This window comes from Cannabis sativa, chromosome 5 (assembly GCF_029168945.1).
Source record: "Cannabis sativa cultivar Pink pepper isolate KNU-18-1 chromosome 5, ASM2916894v1, whole genome shotgun sequence".
NCBI classification, from domain to species: domain Eukaryota; kingdom Viridiplantae; phylum Streptophyta; class Magnoliopsida; order Rosales; family Cannabaceae; genus Cannabis; species Cannabis sativa.
Window position 1 is genome coordinate 22099993 of NC_083605.1, and position 17201 is coordinate 22117193.

Genomic DNA, 17201 nt, shown 5'->3' on the forward strand with positions numbered 1-17201 from the left:
GTTCACATGATTTATTTCATGATTATATGTACATAATGTATGAATTCTTCTGAAACCCTTTTCACATACCTAATCCTGTTTATTGTGTTGTCAACACATTGGAAAGTAAACATGACTATGTGAATAAAGTTTCCTAGATTTATCAGACACAGGGTCTTACTGATATGATAATCTACAACAAGAGTTTACTTGCATTTGGAGAAATGCTATGTTCTTTCCAGAGCATTGGTTAAAGTAAAGCTCAGGTTGGATGCATGGAGTATGCATCGGAAGGGACCGATATTGAACTTTGACTTAGATTTATTAAACTTACCGTAATATCTATTCAAGTCAATATCGCCTAGTTGATCCTAGATCAAATGATCTTAATCCTGTTATGATTAGGCTCAATCTCAAGAGGCTATTCGTGTTCTTTGATTTGTTAGTTAAGCCTACTTTTAGGTCAGGGTGATACGTACATTGTTGGAACACGGTAGTGCAATTGAGTGGGAGCGCTAACATAAACATGGAATCTATAGCTTCTATCTGGCGAATAGTAAGTAAAGGATGATCTCCTTCGAGCTTGACCAAACGAAAATAAATGGTGGAGATCTCATTTCACATAAGCTGAAATATCATTTATACGGGGTTAAGTGTTTTAAGGATTAAATACATTGTAGGGTGTAACGGTAATCTAATCCCTTTACAGTGTAGATCATTCATATGGAGGATCATTGATCATATTAGGATTATAACAATGGATAACTAATGATGTGTCTATATGGTGGAACATATAGAGCATTCTATATACTGAGAGTGAAATTCTAAGTTCTATGCGTGGGTTCAACGAAGAATTAATAAGTAGTGAATTTTAGTAATAAATTCTTGATCTACTTATTGGAAGCTTGGTTATATAGACCCATGGTCCCCGCACTAGTTGAGATAATATTGCTTGTAAGACTCATATAATTGGTTTTGATTAATCAATTATAATTCTCAAATTAGACTATGTCTATTTGTGAATTTTTCACTAAGTAAGGGCGAAATTGTAAAAAAAGAGTTTTAGGGGCATATTTGTTAATTATGATACTTTGTATGGTTCAATTAATAAATATGATAAATGACAATATTATTTAATAATTATTTATATTTATTAAATAGTTAGAATTGGCATTTAAATGGTTGAATTTGAAAATTGGCGTTTTTGAGAAAATCAGATGCAGAAAAGATAAAACTGCAAAATTGCAAAAAGTGAGGCCCAAATCCACAATGCATGGCCGGCCACTTTTATAGGAATTATCCTATGATATTTTCATTATTTTAATGCCAAATAATTCAAACCTAACCCTAGTGGAATGCTATAAATAGATAGTGAAGGCTTCAAGAAATTAACACTTTTCTTCTGACTTTTCATTCAGAAAAAAATGAGCCTCTCTCTCTCTCCCTATCTTTGGCCGACCACTCCCTCTCTCTCTTCTTCCTTGAAATTTTGAAATTCTTAGTGTTAGAGTAGTGCCCACACACAGCAAGTGATACCTCAATCATAGTGAGGAAGATCGTGAAGAAAGACTTTCAGCAAGAAGGAGTTTCAGCACTAAAGAATCAGAGAAAGAGATCCAGGTTCAGATATTGATAATGCTCTGCTACAGAAAGGAATCAAAGGCTAGATATCTGAACGGAAGGAGTCATATTATTCCGCTGCACCCAATGTAAGGTTTACTAAACTTTATATGTGTTTATTTCATCGTTTTAGAAAGTTCATATTTAGGGTGTTAATCAACATACTTGTGAGTAGATCTAAGATCCTGGTAAAATAATTTCCAACAGTATTTTGTTCTCCTTAAATTCCTTATAGCCCATTAGGCTGCATACCAAAAGTTTCTTATATGGTTACTTAAATACATATCAAACATTCTAAATATGTATAAGTATAAATACATACATGCTTGATCATATATTAAATTCTAATGTAAATTAAGTATATTTTATATTTCTTGAATTCTAATGTTAACTTTTATAGCAATGACTTAGATAACTTATTTTCTTTAGCTAGCCTTTCATCTGGTATAGTATCTTTCATGCCAATTTTTTTTTTATACTTTATTGACATATCTATTTTGTTAAAATTCAAGAATATTCCAAGAACAATCTCAACATATCTTGAATTTCTAATACAAAATAAGTATATCATTAGTGGCAAGCAATTTTTTATCAATATATTATACCAGGATCATATTCTTACTCCCACTGAACCTGTGATATTGTAACACCTTTATTTAAAAACTTACTAAACCATAATTAATATTATTATATAACCTTATAGGTCGGGATTCTGAGATTTAATATATAGTTGAAAATTACATTTTCTATGTAGTTTCGTAATATATATTTTTTTTTACAAAAAACAGGCAACCATTGTAATATCATGATAAGTCTAATGGTAAATAATTAGTGTTTATATTTATATTATGAGTTAATTAGATAATAAGTGGGATTATGATCCTACTAATTTATTTCAACATAAAATTTAAATTTTGCTATAAGTGAGTAAATAAGCGTAATTTGTAAATTACGGAGATTTATATAGCATGTGTGAATGTAATATGAGCTATATGTTGAATAAAAATATTTTTCAGGTTCGGGGACCCTGAAGACTCAATAAATTAAATAAATCTCTGTAATTTGTTAATTACAAAGATTTATTTAAAATATGTGGATATAATATGAGTTATTTGTGAAATAAAAATATTTTCAAGTTCGACGACCCTGGAGACCCGATTAGAAGCCAAAAATGTCATAATGGTTTTAGTTAGAAATATTGATGGGACTATTAGGATAAATTGATTTTAAAAATACCAAAGTATTTTGGGCTACTCGAAATCGACCAAATACTCTAAAAATATAGATTTCTTAGCGGCTAAGAAATAATAAAATAATTATTAATAATAAAGTTTTTTATTAATATTATTATTAATATTATATTATTAATATTTTATTATTATTATTATTATTATTATTATATGAAAAACTTATCACGTACCATAATATTAAGTTATGTATAAATTAAGAAAATATTTAAATGTGGTTAACCAATCATAAAATACTACTAGAAAGTGTTAAGTACTGTTAATATCCAATAGCAATCTTATATATATATATATGAGAAATACAGTATTAGTTATATTTAGTATTTTTCTTATTATTAGTGTAATTAAATATCGAGTTAATATCACTAACTAAATAAGTCAGTGTCCATATACAACAAATTAAAGAAGCCAATTAGTTACAAAGTAAGTTGGATGATAGCAGAGTAAACTAACAAAACAAATAAATGAACCCCTTAAAATCAAAATTTGAAATCTTTACCAATAACTGGAATAAAACAAGAGAGCTAATTACTGTAAGTATGTTTTACAATTTAAAAAATTGACCTTTAAAAGTGTGAGAGAATTTTGTAAGCCAAACCCAACAAAACAGAGTTAAAACATGCCTGCGAAAAAGAAAAAGAAAACAGAGAGAGAAAGATGTTCAGACTCACAGATGCAACTATAAGAGTATATAAATAAGAAAAAAAGACCCAAAAAGATTCACAAAGATTCAACCACAAACCGAGAATATACACATATAATACCCATCAAAGCATAAAACTTAAGTACATAATAATAAATTTCACCAAATAAAATCATATATACTTGAAAGCATGACTTAAGAATACATCAAAACAAGTCTACATAATGACTCAGTAAACCAAACCTGAGAGTTTGAAGAAGCAAAGTTCCATTTCTTAAAACAGTTTATTTGATAAGTTTGATCATGTTAGTATACTTATACTAACCTATTAAGAGAGGATAACTCTCAATCTGACAAATTATATAACACATATATATAATGACGCATCACTAATATACTGATTAGCTCAACACGTAGCAAAATATGAGATAAAATCAAACATTTATCTTCAAATACTTTAAAAACTCTACTAATAGATATTTAGAAATTATAAAAAAATTGATAATATGAAAAATCAAAAATTTAGTATTGTAACACGTATTTAATGAGTAAACTAAATATAGATAAATTAACAAGTAGTTGTATATTTTTTTATTTATTTTTTTTTAAAAAAAAAACTCCAAAAATTATCTATATTTTTTTCGCTTTTTCTTTTTGGGAAAAATTATCATACATGCATCAGTCCAAGAAATTCAAAAATAAAAAACTTAAATTGAAATATGTGTAAAGGTAGATAAATTTCATCAAAATAGTAAGTGGCTGTAAATTTTATTTATGAAAAAAAAATGAAAAAATAGAAATAAATTAGGGATGTCACATTTATATATACAGATGGAGAGAAAAAGAGGTAAAAAAATTAGGGATTTGAAAAAAAAATTGAGAAAAACAAATAAAAAAATTAGGGATTTTACATTTTTATATACAGATAGAGAGAAAGAATGGTAAAAGAATTAGGGATTTTGAAATCAATGAACATACCTGGTATTAACATCTAAATCAATCCAGAAATGTGCATGTCGAAGCTAAAGATTTACCACACCATCTGCATGTCGAAGCTGAAGATTTACCATACCACACCATTCAAATCCATTCCAAATACATATATAAACTTCACAGAACAAAAATAATAACAGTAAGTGTAGATAGAGGTTGTGGTTGAATCCCCCAAACTCATCATCACCAACGTAATGTGAAGATGAAACGTAGTTACAGAGAAAGAGAAGGAGAGAAGAAGAGGAAGAGATAAAGTTTATGGAAGGTTTTTTTTTTTGGGAAGAACAATCAGTTCATGGAAGGTTTTTTTTGGGAAGAGATAAGGTTTTGGTTGAATTAGTCAACAAAAGAAGAAGAGGAAAAGATAAAGTTTATGGAATGTTTTTTTTTGGGAAGAACACTTATATTGGTAAAGTTTTGGTTGAATTAGTCAACAAAATTTGTGACGTTATTAATATAATAATACAACTTCCCTTATGACCAGTCAACAACCAGTCAACCAAATGGTAATATTGGTAATAATAAGATTTTAAAAAGAGCTAATTGGTCATCAACTATCACACTAATAAGCCATAATTATAATAGTAAGATATATTATATAAGTTACAGTAATATAAACGAAATGAACGAACGAAATCCTCGTTCTCCCTTCTTCAACAAAATTTTCTCCTCCTATATCCATTTTTTTTATTTTCAATCTGAAACCTAGTGATCTAAGCTCTAGTAGAAGCAGGATAGCAAATCTTTGAAAAGAGAAAGCTTAAGGTATGGTTTCATTTCGTTTTAAGTTTAAAAATAATTGGTTTCGTATAGGGGTTTTTTGAATTAGAATAGTTATGAAGGTTCTGACCTTATAGAATTATTTTCGGGTAGTCATGGGACTAGTTCCGATATTTTCTTGTTGAATTTAAGGTGATTTTGAGTTAGAAATCGAGTTTGGAACTTTTTAAAGCTTAATACGAATGTTAATGGCGTTTTTCATTTCAGGGCTCGATTTTAATTTCTGTTACATAAGGATGGTAGTATTTATGGCATATATGTGCTCTGTGAAGTTTGGAGTGATTTGGATAAGTTTTGGTAGTGTTTTGGTGAGTGCGAAAATTGAGGTTTTTGTATTTCATAGTTTTTAGAAATTCCTAAGAGATCAGAAATCGTATTTTTGTCATAACTTTTGACTCGGGTGTCCGTTTTGGACATTCTATATACCGTTTTGAAGCTTGCAACGAGCTCTACAATATGGTGTATGTTTTAGAGCTAAAATATAAGTTTTATTTTAGTGTACTTTTACCGTGGGGTTTGGTAGAAAACCCTAGATTGTCTTAAGTGAATATTAAGTAGTGTTTTGGGTTAAACACTTATTTGTTTACCGTTGTTTTGACATAGGGCCGAGATCATCAGGGATAGTTCTCCACTTGGGTTGGCCGAAATGTATGAACCTAGATTAAAGGTAAGAAAAGTATATTGTACTGCATAGTACGTTGTATGTAATACAATTAGTATTGTTATGAATCGATTAATATTGAGATATAGTTAATATTGTTATATAATGAAAAGACTGATTGGTTAAGTATTGATAATGTGATAATATTATGCATATGATGTAAGGGCTCACCTGATTAGGTAGTGCGATTTTCCTGGCGACGTACTGGGCGTAAGTACGGGCGCCAATGATATATGATGATTACCGAGTGTAGGTACGAGCTCAGTGTTGGGTTTTTTGCCCAAAAGAAAACCCATTTCAATATAATCAGATTTACTAGTTAATAAAGAACAGAAATAACATTTTATATTGCATGGTTCACATGATTTATTTCATGATCGTTTAATGTATAAATTCTATTAGGTCCAGAACATATGTATTTGTTCGTGATTATAGTGTTGTCAGCACAGTGGAATATAATCTTGATTATATGTTCGAAAGTTTAATTCCATGATTTGTCAGTTCACTGGATTAATACTGGCATGATAATCAGTGATAGGTATACTTACACCTTGGATAAGTGTTATGTCCTTTCCAGGGCATTGGCAAAGTTTACCAGTATCGAATGTGTGGAGTATACATTGGAAGGGACTGATATTGAACTTTGATTAGATATGATAAATTTACCGTAATATCTATTCAATTCAATATCACCTAGTTGATCCTAGATCAAATGATCTTAATCCTGACATGATTAGGTTCGATCTCAAGAGTGTTATTCGTGTTCTTTGATTTGTTAGTTAAGCCTACTTTTTGGTCAGGGTTATACGTACATTTTGGTAACACTGTAGTACAATTGAGTGGGAGCGCTAATCATAGATATGGAATCTATAGCTTCTATAGGTATTTAGAAGTTAAACAATGATTTCCTTCGAGCTTGGCTAAATAGAGATAAATGATTGAGATCTCATTTTAGTGATTATTTTATTTCACTAAAATATCATTTAAAGGTGGCAAGTGTTTTAAGGATAAAATACATTGAAAGGGTGTAGCGGTAATTTTATCCCTATGCAATGTAGATCATCTATAGAGGATCATTGATTATTGGGATTATAAAATGGATAATTAATAGCGTATCTGTATCGTGGAATTGTTGGGTTTTGTGCCCTAAATAAAACCCATTTCAATATAATCAGATTTACTAGTTAATAAAGATCAGAAATAACATTTTATGTTGCATGGTTCACATGATTTATTTCATGATTGCTTAATGTATAAATTCTATTAAGTCCAGAACCTATGTATTTGTTTAGGATTATAGTGTTGTCAGTGTTGGGATTTTATGCCCTAAATAAAACCCATTACAATCTAATTTGATTTGTTTTCAATAAGAGATTAGAAGTGATTTATGTTAACATGTAGTTCTCATGTTTATGGTTTATTATATATATATAGTATGTACAAAATCTGTTAAGTCCAGAACATATAGTCAGTCACAATTACGGTGATGTCAACACAGTGGAATGTGATTGTGATTATATGATTCGAAAGACAAAGTCCCTGTTTCATCAGTGCATTGGATTTACACTGATGTGATAATCAGCGATAAAGTGTACTTACAATTTGCATAATTGTTATGTTCTTTCCAGAACATTGGCAAAGTATACTAGTTTCGAATGTATGGAGTATACATTGGACTGGACCGATATTGATCTTAGTTTAGGTATTATAATACTTACCGTTGTATCTTTCCAGGTCAATATCACTAGTTGATCTTAGATCAAAAGATCTTAATCTTGATATGCTTAGGCTCAATCTCACGAGTGCTATTTATGTTCTTTGATTTGTTAGTTAAGCCTACTTTTGGGTCAGGGTGATACGTACATTTTGGGAACATGGTAGTATCATTGAGTGGGAGCGCTAAACATAAATATGGAATATATAGCTTCTATAGGTGTTTAGAAGTTAAGTGATGATTGTTGGGTTTTATGCCCTAAATAAAACTCATTTCAATATAATCAGATTTCCTTATTAATATAGATCAGAAATAACATTTAATGTTGCATGGTTCACATGATTTATTTCATGATTATATGTACATAATGTATAAATTCATCTGAAACCCTTTTCACATACTTGATCCTGTTTATTGTGCCGTCAACACATTGGAAAGTAAACATGACTATGTGAATAAAGTTTCCTAGATTTATCAGACATAGGATTTTACTGATATGATAATCTACAACAAGAGTTTACTTGTATTTGGAGAAATACTATGTTCTTTCCAGAGCATTGGTTAAAGTAAAGCTCAAGTTGGATGCATGGAGTATGCATCGGAAGGGACCGATATTGAACTTTGACTTAGATTTATTAAACTTACCGTAATATCTATTCAAGTCAATATCGCCTAGTTGATCCTAGATCAAATGATCTTAATCCTGATATGATTAGGCTCAATCTCGAGAGGCTATTCGTGTTCTTTGATTTGTTAGTTAAGCCTACTTTTAGGTCAGGGTGATACGTACATTTTGGGAACACGGTAGTGCAATTGAGTGGGAGCGCTATCATAAACATGGAATCTATAGCTTCTATCTGGCGAATAGTAAGCAAAGGATGATCTCCTTCGAGCTTGACCAAACGAACATAAATGGTGGAGTACTCATTTCACATAAGCTGAAATATCATTTATACGGGGTCAAGTGTTTTAAGGAATAAATACATTGTAGGGTGTAACGGTAATTTAATCCCTTTACATTGTAGATCATTCATATAGAGGATCATTGATCACATTAGGATTATAACAATGGATAACTAATGATGTGTCTATATGGTGGAACATATAGAGCATTCTATATACTGAGAGTGCAATTCTAAGTTCTATGCGTGGATTCAACGAAGAATTAATAAGTCAGTGAATTTTAGTGCTAAATTCTTGATCTACTTATTGGAAGCTCGGTTATATAGACCCATGGTCCCCCCACTAGTTGAGATAATATTGCTTGTAAGACTCATGTAATTGGTTTTGATTAATCAATTATAATTCTCAAATTAGACTATGTCTATTTGTGAATTTTTTCACTAAGTAAGGGCGAAATTGTAAAGAAAGAGTTTATAGGGGCATATTTGTTAATTATGATACTTTGTATGGTTCAATTAATAAATATGATAAATGACAATATTATTTAATAATTATTTATAGTTATTAAATAGATAGAATTGGCATTTAAATGTTTGAATTAAGAAATTGGCATTTTTGAGAAAATCAGATACAAAAGGTGTTAAAATTGCAAAATTACAAAGCCCAAGGCCCAATCCACTAATGCTTGGCCGGCCACCTATTGTAGCTTTTTTAAATTGATTTTTTCATTATTTTAATGCCATATAATTCAAATCTAACCCTAGTGGAATGCTATAAATAGATAGTGAAGGCTTCAGGAAAATTACACTTTTCTTTAGACTTTCTGAATCAGAAAAAAACTGAGCCTTCTCTCTCCCTATCTTTAGCTGACAACTTCTTCTCTTCCCTCTTGATAATTTCGAAATCCTTAGTGATTAGAGTAGTGCCCACACACATCAAGTGATACCTCAATCATAGTGAGGAAGATCGTGAAGAAAGATCATCAGCAAAGGAGATTCAGCATCAAGGATTCAGAGAAAGAGATCCAGGTTCAGATATTGATAATGCTCTGCTACAGAAATGAATCAAGGGCTAGATATCTGAACGGAAGGAGTCATTATATTTCGCTGCACCCAATGTAAGGTTTCTTAAACTTTATATGTGTTTAATTTATCGTTTTAGAAAGTTCTTATTTAGGATGTTAATAAACATACTTGTGAGTAGATGTAAGATCCTGGTAAAATAATTTCCAACAACTGGCCTCAGAGCCATGGTAATTGATTTACTTGCAAGAAATTTGGACTTTAAAACGATTGTTTGTATGTTCTTTGGATGGTATCATGTTGTATTGAGTGTTATTTGATGATTGATTGATGTTTGTAAAATTTTCGTGAAAAATAATTGCGATTTTATCTCTAGAATTATTTTTATTGGATAGTATGGAAAAAATTAAGCAAGTTAGCCTTTTACAGAACTTAATTTGGATTTTATTTGAATTAGTTATGATTTTTTGAAGATTTGAAAAAATCGGGGCTGTGCTGATATTTTCCTGCGATCGCAAATCAGTCCGTACAGTTTCGAATTTTTTTGTTTTTCTTCGATTTTTCATGCTTTTTCATGGAATTAACTTCCAATTTTTTGTATAGTTTTGTATTTATACTATTATTATTCCTAATTCAATTCTAATTATCATTTTGAATAAATTTAATATTTTTTAAATTTAATTCAAGATATTAGTGTAATTTGAATTTGAATAGAATTAGTATCTATCTTCTTGCTTAAAAATCTATCTTATTTTTAAATGGGTGAATACTATTTTGGACCTTGTGTTTTGCAAAAGTTACCAATTGGACCCTGTGTTTTGTTAAATGACAAAATGGACCCTGTATTTTTTAAAATAGTACAAATAGGACCATGAATTGATTTTTAAAGTTTAATTATAATTCGATGTAAAAGTGCTATGACAAAACTGTTTACATTTTTTGTATATGTTCGTATTAGGAATTATCTTCAAGTTGGTTGTATTAAAAAAAAAGTTGTCTAAAATTAAGCTCAGGGTCCTATTTTTACCATTTTAGAAAATATAGGGTCCATTTTGTCATTTAACAAAACACAGGGTCCAATCTGTAACTTTTGCAAAACACAGGGTCCAAAATGGTATTTACCCTTTTTAAATTTGATTATATCTTTTTTTTAAATTTAAGGTCAGATTTTATAAGATATTTATAAAATCTTTTAAGATATTTTTAATTATATCTTATCTTTTAAGATTTTTTTTAAATTAAATCTTTTTAGATATTTTGACCTTATTTAAATTTAAAATAAGATATTTATAATCATGTAATTTTAAATAGATGTAAGATATTTTGCTAACTTTTAAATTTTGTTATTTTATTTATTTAAATTAAATTTAAAATCTGAAAAGATATTTCATTTATCTTTTCTAATTTTTATTTAATTTATATTTTTAAAATAACATTTAAATTTTAAAAGTAGTTAGCAAATTTTGAAATGATATTTAGGTTGGTTGAAACCTAATTTTTCAAAATTGTAGGTTTAATTTTAAATTTAAATTTTAATTTCATTTCGATTTTTTTATTTCAAATTTTTTTTTAAATTTTCGAATTTTTTTTTAAAATTAATTATTTAATTTCGAAATTAATTATTTAATTTAAAATTAAATAAATCCTACATCCAACTATCCAGCTAACCTTGTTGCAGGAGTATGTGTTTTAGCTTATGTGTAAGTTTTCAAAACCTATTATTACTTGATTGCAACTACCCATGGTTACCTTTTGCCAGATCTAATGATCTGATGGCTCCCTTGGTCAAGATAATAATTTGTAACAGGTATATTTACAATCTTCTTTCATCTGTGTATGACCTAGCAACATGATAGGACCCATCCAAAGTGTGCCTGTGTGAGCCTATGTGTTTAATTTGATTATAGATACATATAGGTTGTTGTTGCTAAAATAAATTATCATAGTTATTGATAGAATTTATTTAGGCCCATTTAGTTTTTGGGTCTATTCAATTAATAACAGTTGTTCTTATTAAGGTTAAATTCCTCTCTTTTGGGCCTTGTGTGAGAGTTGGGAGCCATAGAAGTGGGTACGACATACTGAACCCAGCACCCCCTCACACAAACTACCCCAATTGTGAAGGCCCATTTGCCTGATTTGAACAACTGTACTAGGTTAATTACACTAGTTTAACCTAATAAAATTGATTAGCAACATAATTAATTTCATTTATTTTGAAATTAATTTAAGAAAATTATAGTTTAAAGAATTTTTTATTCTAAGCTAAAATATATGTATTTTCTTGTATTTAATTAAATATAGAATTATAACCATCTAGATTCTTTCTGGAACTTAATTTAAATTTTTCATTAAATATTCTTATTTAAGTTGATATTTAGTTATCTACAACTAACCAACTTAAATCTGAATATCTTTTGAATTTCAAATTTCAAAATTAAGTTGAGGAATTTTAGGCATTGGTTATTAAGATTCTTTAGATATTTTTTAAGTTAATATCTTTTCGAATATTAACTTAAAATGGAATATTTTCAAATTAAGTAATTACAACTTAATTTTTGATATTTAATTAAATTTAAATTTGAAAAATATTTAAGTTCTAGATTTTTTCTAATACAACTTAAATTAGATATTTTTTCAAATTTTGTGGAAAAGATACTTAGTCAAATAAGATATTTTCTAAATAGTTATTTCTAGACTACTTATTAGTTCTAATATTAAATAGGAAAATATTATAAATTGTGAAATTAATTATTTAATTAATTTTGGTACAATTTATTTTAAGTATATTTTTCCTAGTATTAAACTAGAAATTAATAATTAAGCCTTCTCTACACTTAATTATTTATTTCTTGAATTTAATACATTTAATTAATTTGAAAATTAAATATCTAAGTTGATTTTTATCATCATACTTAAATATTTCTTTTTCATGACATTTAATTAGATAGAAAATTATTTTTAGTTGAAATTTATTTTTTCAACTAAATTTAAATAATTTTCAAAATATATTTTTTTTTTTCTTTATTTTATTAATCAATTTTTGAAATTGCATTTCTTAAATGCTAGAATTTTGAATTTTATCTTGAAAAATAGATTAAGTTGTAAATTAATTATTTATTTTAATTAATTCTTGGATCAACTTAAATCAATGATTTTTTCATTTATTGATTAATTTAAAATAAATTGAATTAAAGTATATTATTAGAAATTGAATTAATTAGTCAAAGGAAAATCTAGATAGATGATATTTTTGCTTGAAGTATTTTTCTAGTGTAGTTAATTAAATAGAAAATTAATATTTAAGTTGATTTTCATCATCATACTTAAATATTTGAAATTTTTCTTATATATTTAATTAAATAGGAAAATTATATTTTTTGTTGTAAATTAATTTTATTAATTAATTTTGGGCCAACATTAAATTAGAATAATTTTTCCAGGATTAATTTTTTATTTTAACATGCATTTTCGAAAATTGTATTCTTAAATACTTTAATTTTTCGAAATGCAATATATATTTATAGAAAATTAAATTTGAGTTGTAAATTAATTTATATTAATTTTGTAACAACTTAAATTGAATATTTTTCTAAATATTTATTGGAAATTATTACTAAGATGGAAATAATTCATGTTATTTTTATATCCATCTAAGTAAAATTTATAAATATTAAATTAAAATTTATATTTAGAATTTTTCATTCTAAATTGGAAATTTTAAATAAATATATATTTAAAATAAATAAATTAAATAAAGAGAATCAAAGAAAATACAACTCACTTTAAATAATGAGCTTGATTATTATTAAGATATTCGATCTCCATTGTTGGTCTTACAAAAGTTAAATGTTTTCAATATAACCTCGAGACGCTAGACTTCGTCCCCCTATGGATGGTTATTCGTTGAACGCATTTAACACCGTAAGATTTCATTTGATAAGTGTTTTGTAAGTTTTCGTCTCTATTAGACTCTCCCCTACGGTGACTACTTAGAGATAAACTTATGAAACATGAAACAATGGTGGAAGCTCATAAAATGAGAATAACCTTGACTCTCGCCTACCGGGACAACGTTGGATTCTTATTTTGATCGAATAAAAGGTTGCTAGAATGGTTTCTATTTTAGATGAGCTGACAACTCTATTCAATGAATGATACTTTGACTCTCGCCTACCGGGACACTGTATCAGTTTGTTGAAAACCTTGGAAATTATATAGGATTGTATGTTTTAGTATTTTCACTAGTCATTCCTACTTGCTATATGTTTATAATTTCTGAATTGTGTATGAATTTATATTGAACCATGTTATTTTCTGTTATTAAGTTGTAGTTTAATTTCGAATCTTCATTGTTGGTCTAACATGTTTGTTTTTCTAATGAGATAAATTCCTAATGGATTTTCACCATTAGACATACATAATAGTGTAAGATCTCGAAAGATAAGTATTGTATATGCGACATCTAACTGTTCATCAATTGATGACACCTTAGACTAGTATTTTTACAATATGAAACAAGAAGATTACATAAATAAGATTACTTTGTCTTTCGCTAATCGAAACATCGTTGGATTCTTATTTATAAACGAAATTATCCTAATTCCTCTTAGCTTATTCATTTCGAATTAGCTTCAAAACATATCATTGGATAATGGTCTATAAATAATTTCATGTCATTATTATTTTTTTTTAAGAAATTAAATGACGCATATGATTATAATCCCGAAATTCTTTTCCCAATTGATATAAATCCTCAATCTTAGAAATCTCCTACTTGTATGGGCAAATCTGACTCAGAGTTTGTATTAGTAGTGGTGGTCCAAGAAAGAATTACTCATTATATTTGGTTGAATTTAAGTCTTTGACTTTAATTTTAGAATCCAAACAGAAATTTTCTTATATTTCTAATTCCAGATACAATACAGTTACACTTTCTCAAGTGTTTAATATCCATCTTTTATTAATGGATTCAAACTGTATGGAATATGAGTTAGGTATTCTGTGACCAGGATCCACTTGCAGTATTCTAAGAACTCTTTGATGTAACTAAACCTATGTCATCATAGACACTACCACATTTTTTTTTTAATCTATGGCATTTGTATCTTGTTCATAGTGAATTTGACATGATCAATCTCTGCAAAGAGTTAATATGCCTATATCCACTGAAAGTAGTTCATCTCATTCGCAGATGGATGTACATTCAGGGGTGGATATGAGTTTTTCGTTGTATTCTTAAAACGATAACTCTAGATTATACCTTTTAGCAAAGAAATTTGAAATGTTTGAAAAATTTCATTAATTTCTAGCAATGGTTAAAACCATTAAGGTAAGTGGTTAAAGATCTCGCGAACTGATAGGGGTGGAGAAATAGTTAGTAGATATGCAGTTCAAAGATCATTAAATTAATTTTTAAATTATATCCAAACTTACCTCCCCAGAAATTTCGAGTTGCATATTGATGATTAGTTACTAGTCGTTGCCTAAATCCTTCTATGGTAATACAATTTTAGAATGATGTAATGGTTGTATACTTAATGTAAATCATTACTAGATTCATGGATGACCTAATCAAAATCTTAAGAAAGGCTAGAACTGTTAACCATGGTTTGTTAGCTTTTCTAAGTGATTAGGGGTGGACCATCCCATTGTCAATAGATAAGAAAGTGTTTGTTCAAACAAATACTACTTCTCTAAGAAAATGACTAAGTCTGAAAAACAAGTAGCAAATAAAGGAGATATTTAATTCTTGATTCCAAAAGTGTTCTATCATCTTATATAACATATGATGATCCCACTGCCTCTGTTGTCTTGTCACAACCGAAGAGATCAATACCATTTAGTTTTCTTAGACATAATTCACGGTGCCTTGTCGTAGTGGGAGAGTTTCTAGGAACTAACCTTCTTATGACTTGGGAGACACTAGTGATTAAAATCCATTGTGAGTTTAAACAAGTAATGGATTGTCAAGATAAGAAACTAAGAAGAAAGCCAATAGAACTATGGTTTAATCCATTCACATGGAATAACCTAAAGTTTTCTACTACAAGGACATAAAAGGAAACTTTCGTTTATAAGTCTATTATTATAGGTTTGAGTTTATCGGCTTGTGGTATACCTGGTAATTACTTACTCTAATGCAAGCAACTTACTTTAGTAAGATGATGAAGCATTTTCTTTCTAATGGCGATCTATAGAAGCTTCACAACTTCTTAGACATAGATTTTATTTATCTGAGGAAAAGTCTTAACTATTCCAGAAAAGATAAAGCCATGAAAGAATTTCTCATATCAACAGTGAGAGGTCTTAGATATGCTTTTGTATGCCTTAGACCAGACACCTGCTGTTGAGTGGGAGTAATGAGTAGGTATCAGATTAATCCAGGAGAAGAACATTGGAAGACAATCAAGTAATCCGAAGATTAAGAAGAGGAACTATATGTTAGTCTATAAGGGTGTGTTTAAAACTCTTAGACTACACCATATCAGATTTCGAAATTTGCCTTTGTGCTAGTAAATTTTTCTGATAAGATGGTGGTTACTCTGGGGGTGGAATAGTGATTTTGGAGAAGTGTAAAAACCTATCTGAAGTCTCTAGGTCTACCAGAGAGAGACTGAATGTTAAAGCTGCAGGAAAGGTACTTATTCAGTCTAAGGAAAGTTCTACACATTTTTGGCATCATTCCAAATTGCCTTAACTACTAGTGTTAATTTCCTGATTAACGAAAAGTAGTTGCCAAAGGTATGTATAGAATCCAGTATCCCATGAGAGTAAGACATATAGAGAGGAATTTCACATTATCAATGATTTTGTGATTAAAGGAAGAGTAATAGTGGAGAAAAGGTTGTGGTTAATTCAACCTTTCAGATCCTATTACGAGGAGTTTACTACTACTACACTTGATTTGTATATCAAGGTGTTTAGATTATTTGAAACGCACTTTTTGTGTTATGTTAGTGCAAGTGGGAGTTTGTTGGGTTTTATGCCCTAAATAAAACTCATTTCAATATAATCAGATTTACTTATTAATATAGATCAGAAATAACATTTAATGTTGCATGGTTCACATGATTTATTTCATGATTATATGTACATAATGTATAAATTCATCTGAAACCCTTTTCACATACTTGATCCTGTTTATTGTGCCGTCAACACATTGGAAAGTAAACATGACTATGTGAATAAAGTTTCCTAGATTTATCAGACATAGGGTTTTACTGATATGATAATCTACAACAAGAGTTTACTTGTATTTGGAGAAATACTATGTTCTTTCCAGAGCATTGGTTAAAGTAAAGCTCAGGTTGGATGCATGGAGTATGCATCGGAAGGGATCGATATTGAACTTTGATTTAGATTTATTAAACTTACCGTAATATCTATTCAAGTCAATATCGCCTAGTTGATCCTAGATCAAATGATCTTAATCCTGATATGATTAGGCTCAATCTCGAGAGGCTATTCGTGTTCTTTGATTTGTTAGTTAAGCCTACTTTTAGGTCAGGGTGATACGTACATTTTGGGAACACGGTAGTGCAATTGAGTGGGAGCGCTATCATAAACATGGAATCTATAGCTTCTATCTGGCGAATAGTAAGCAAAGGATGATCTCCTTTGAGCTTGACCAAACGAA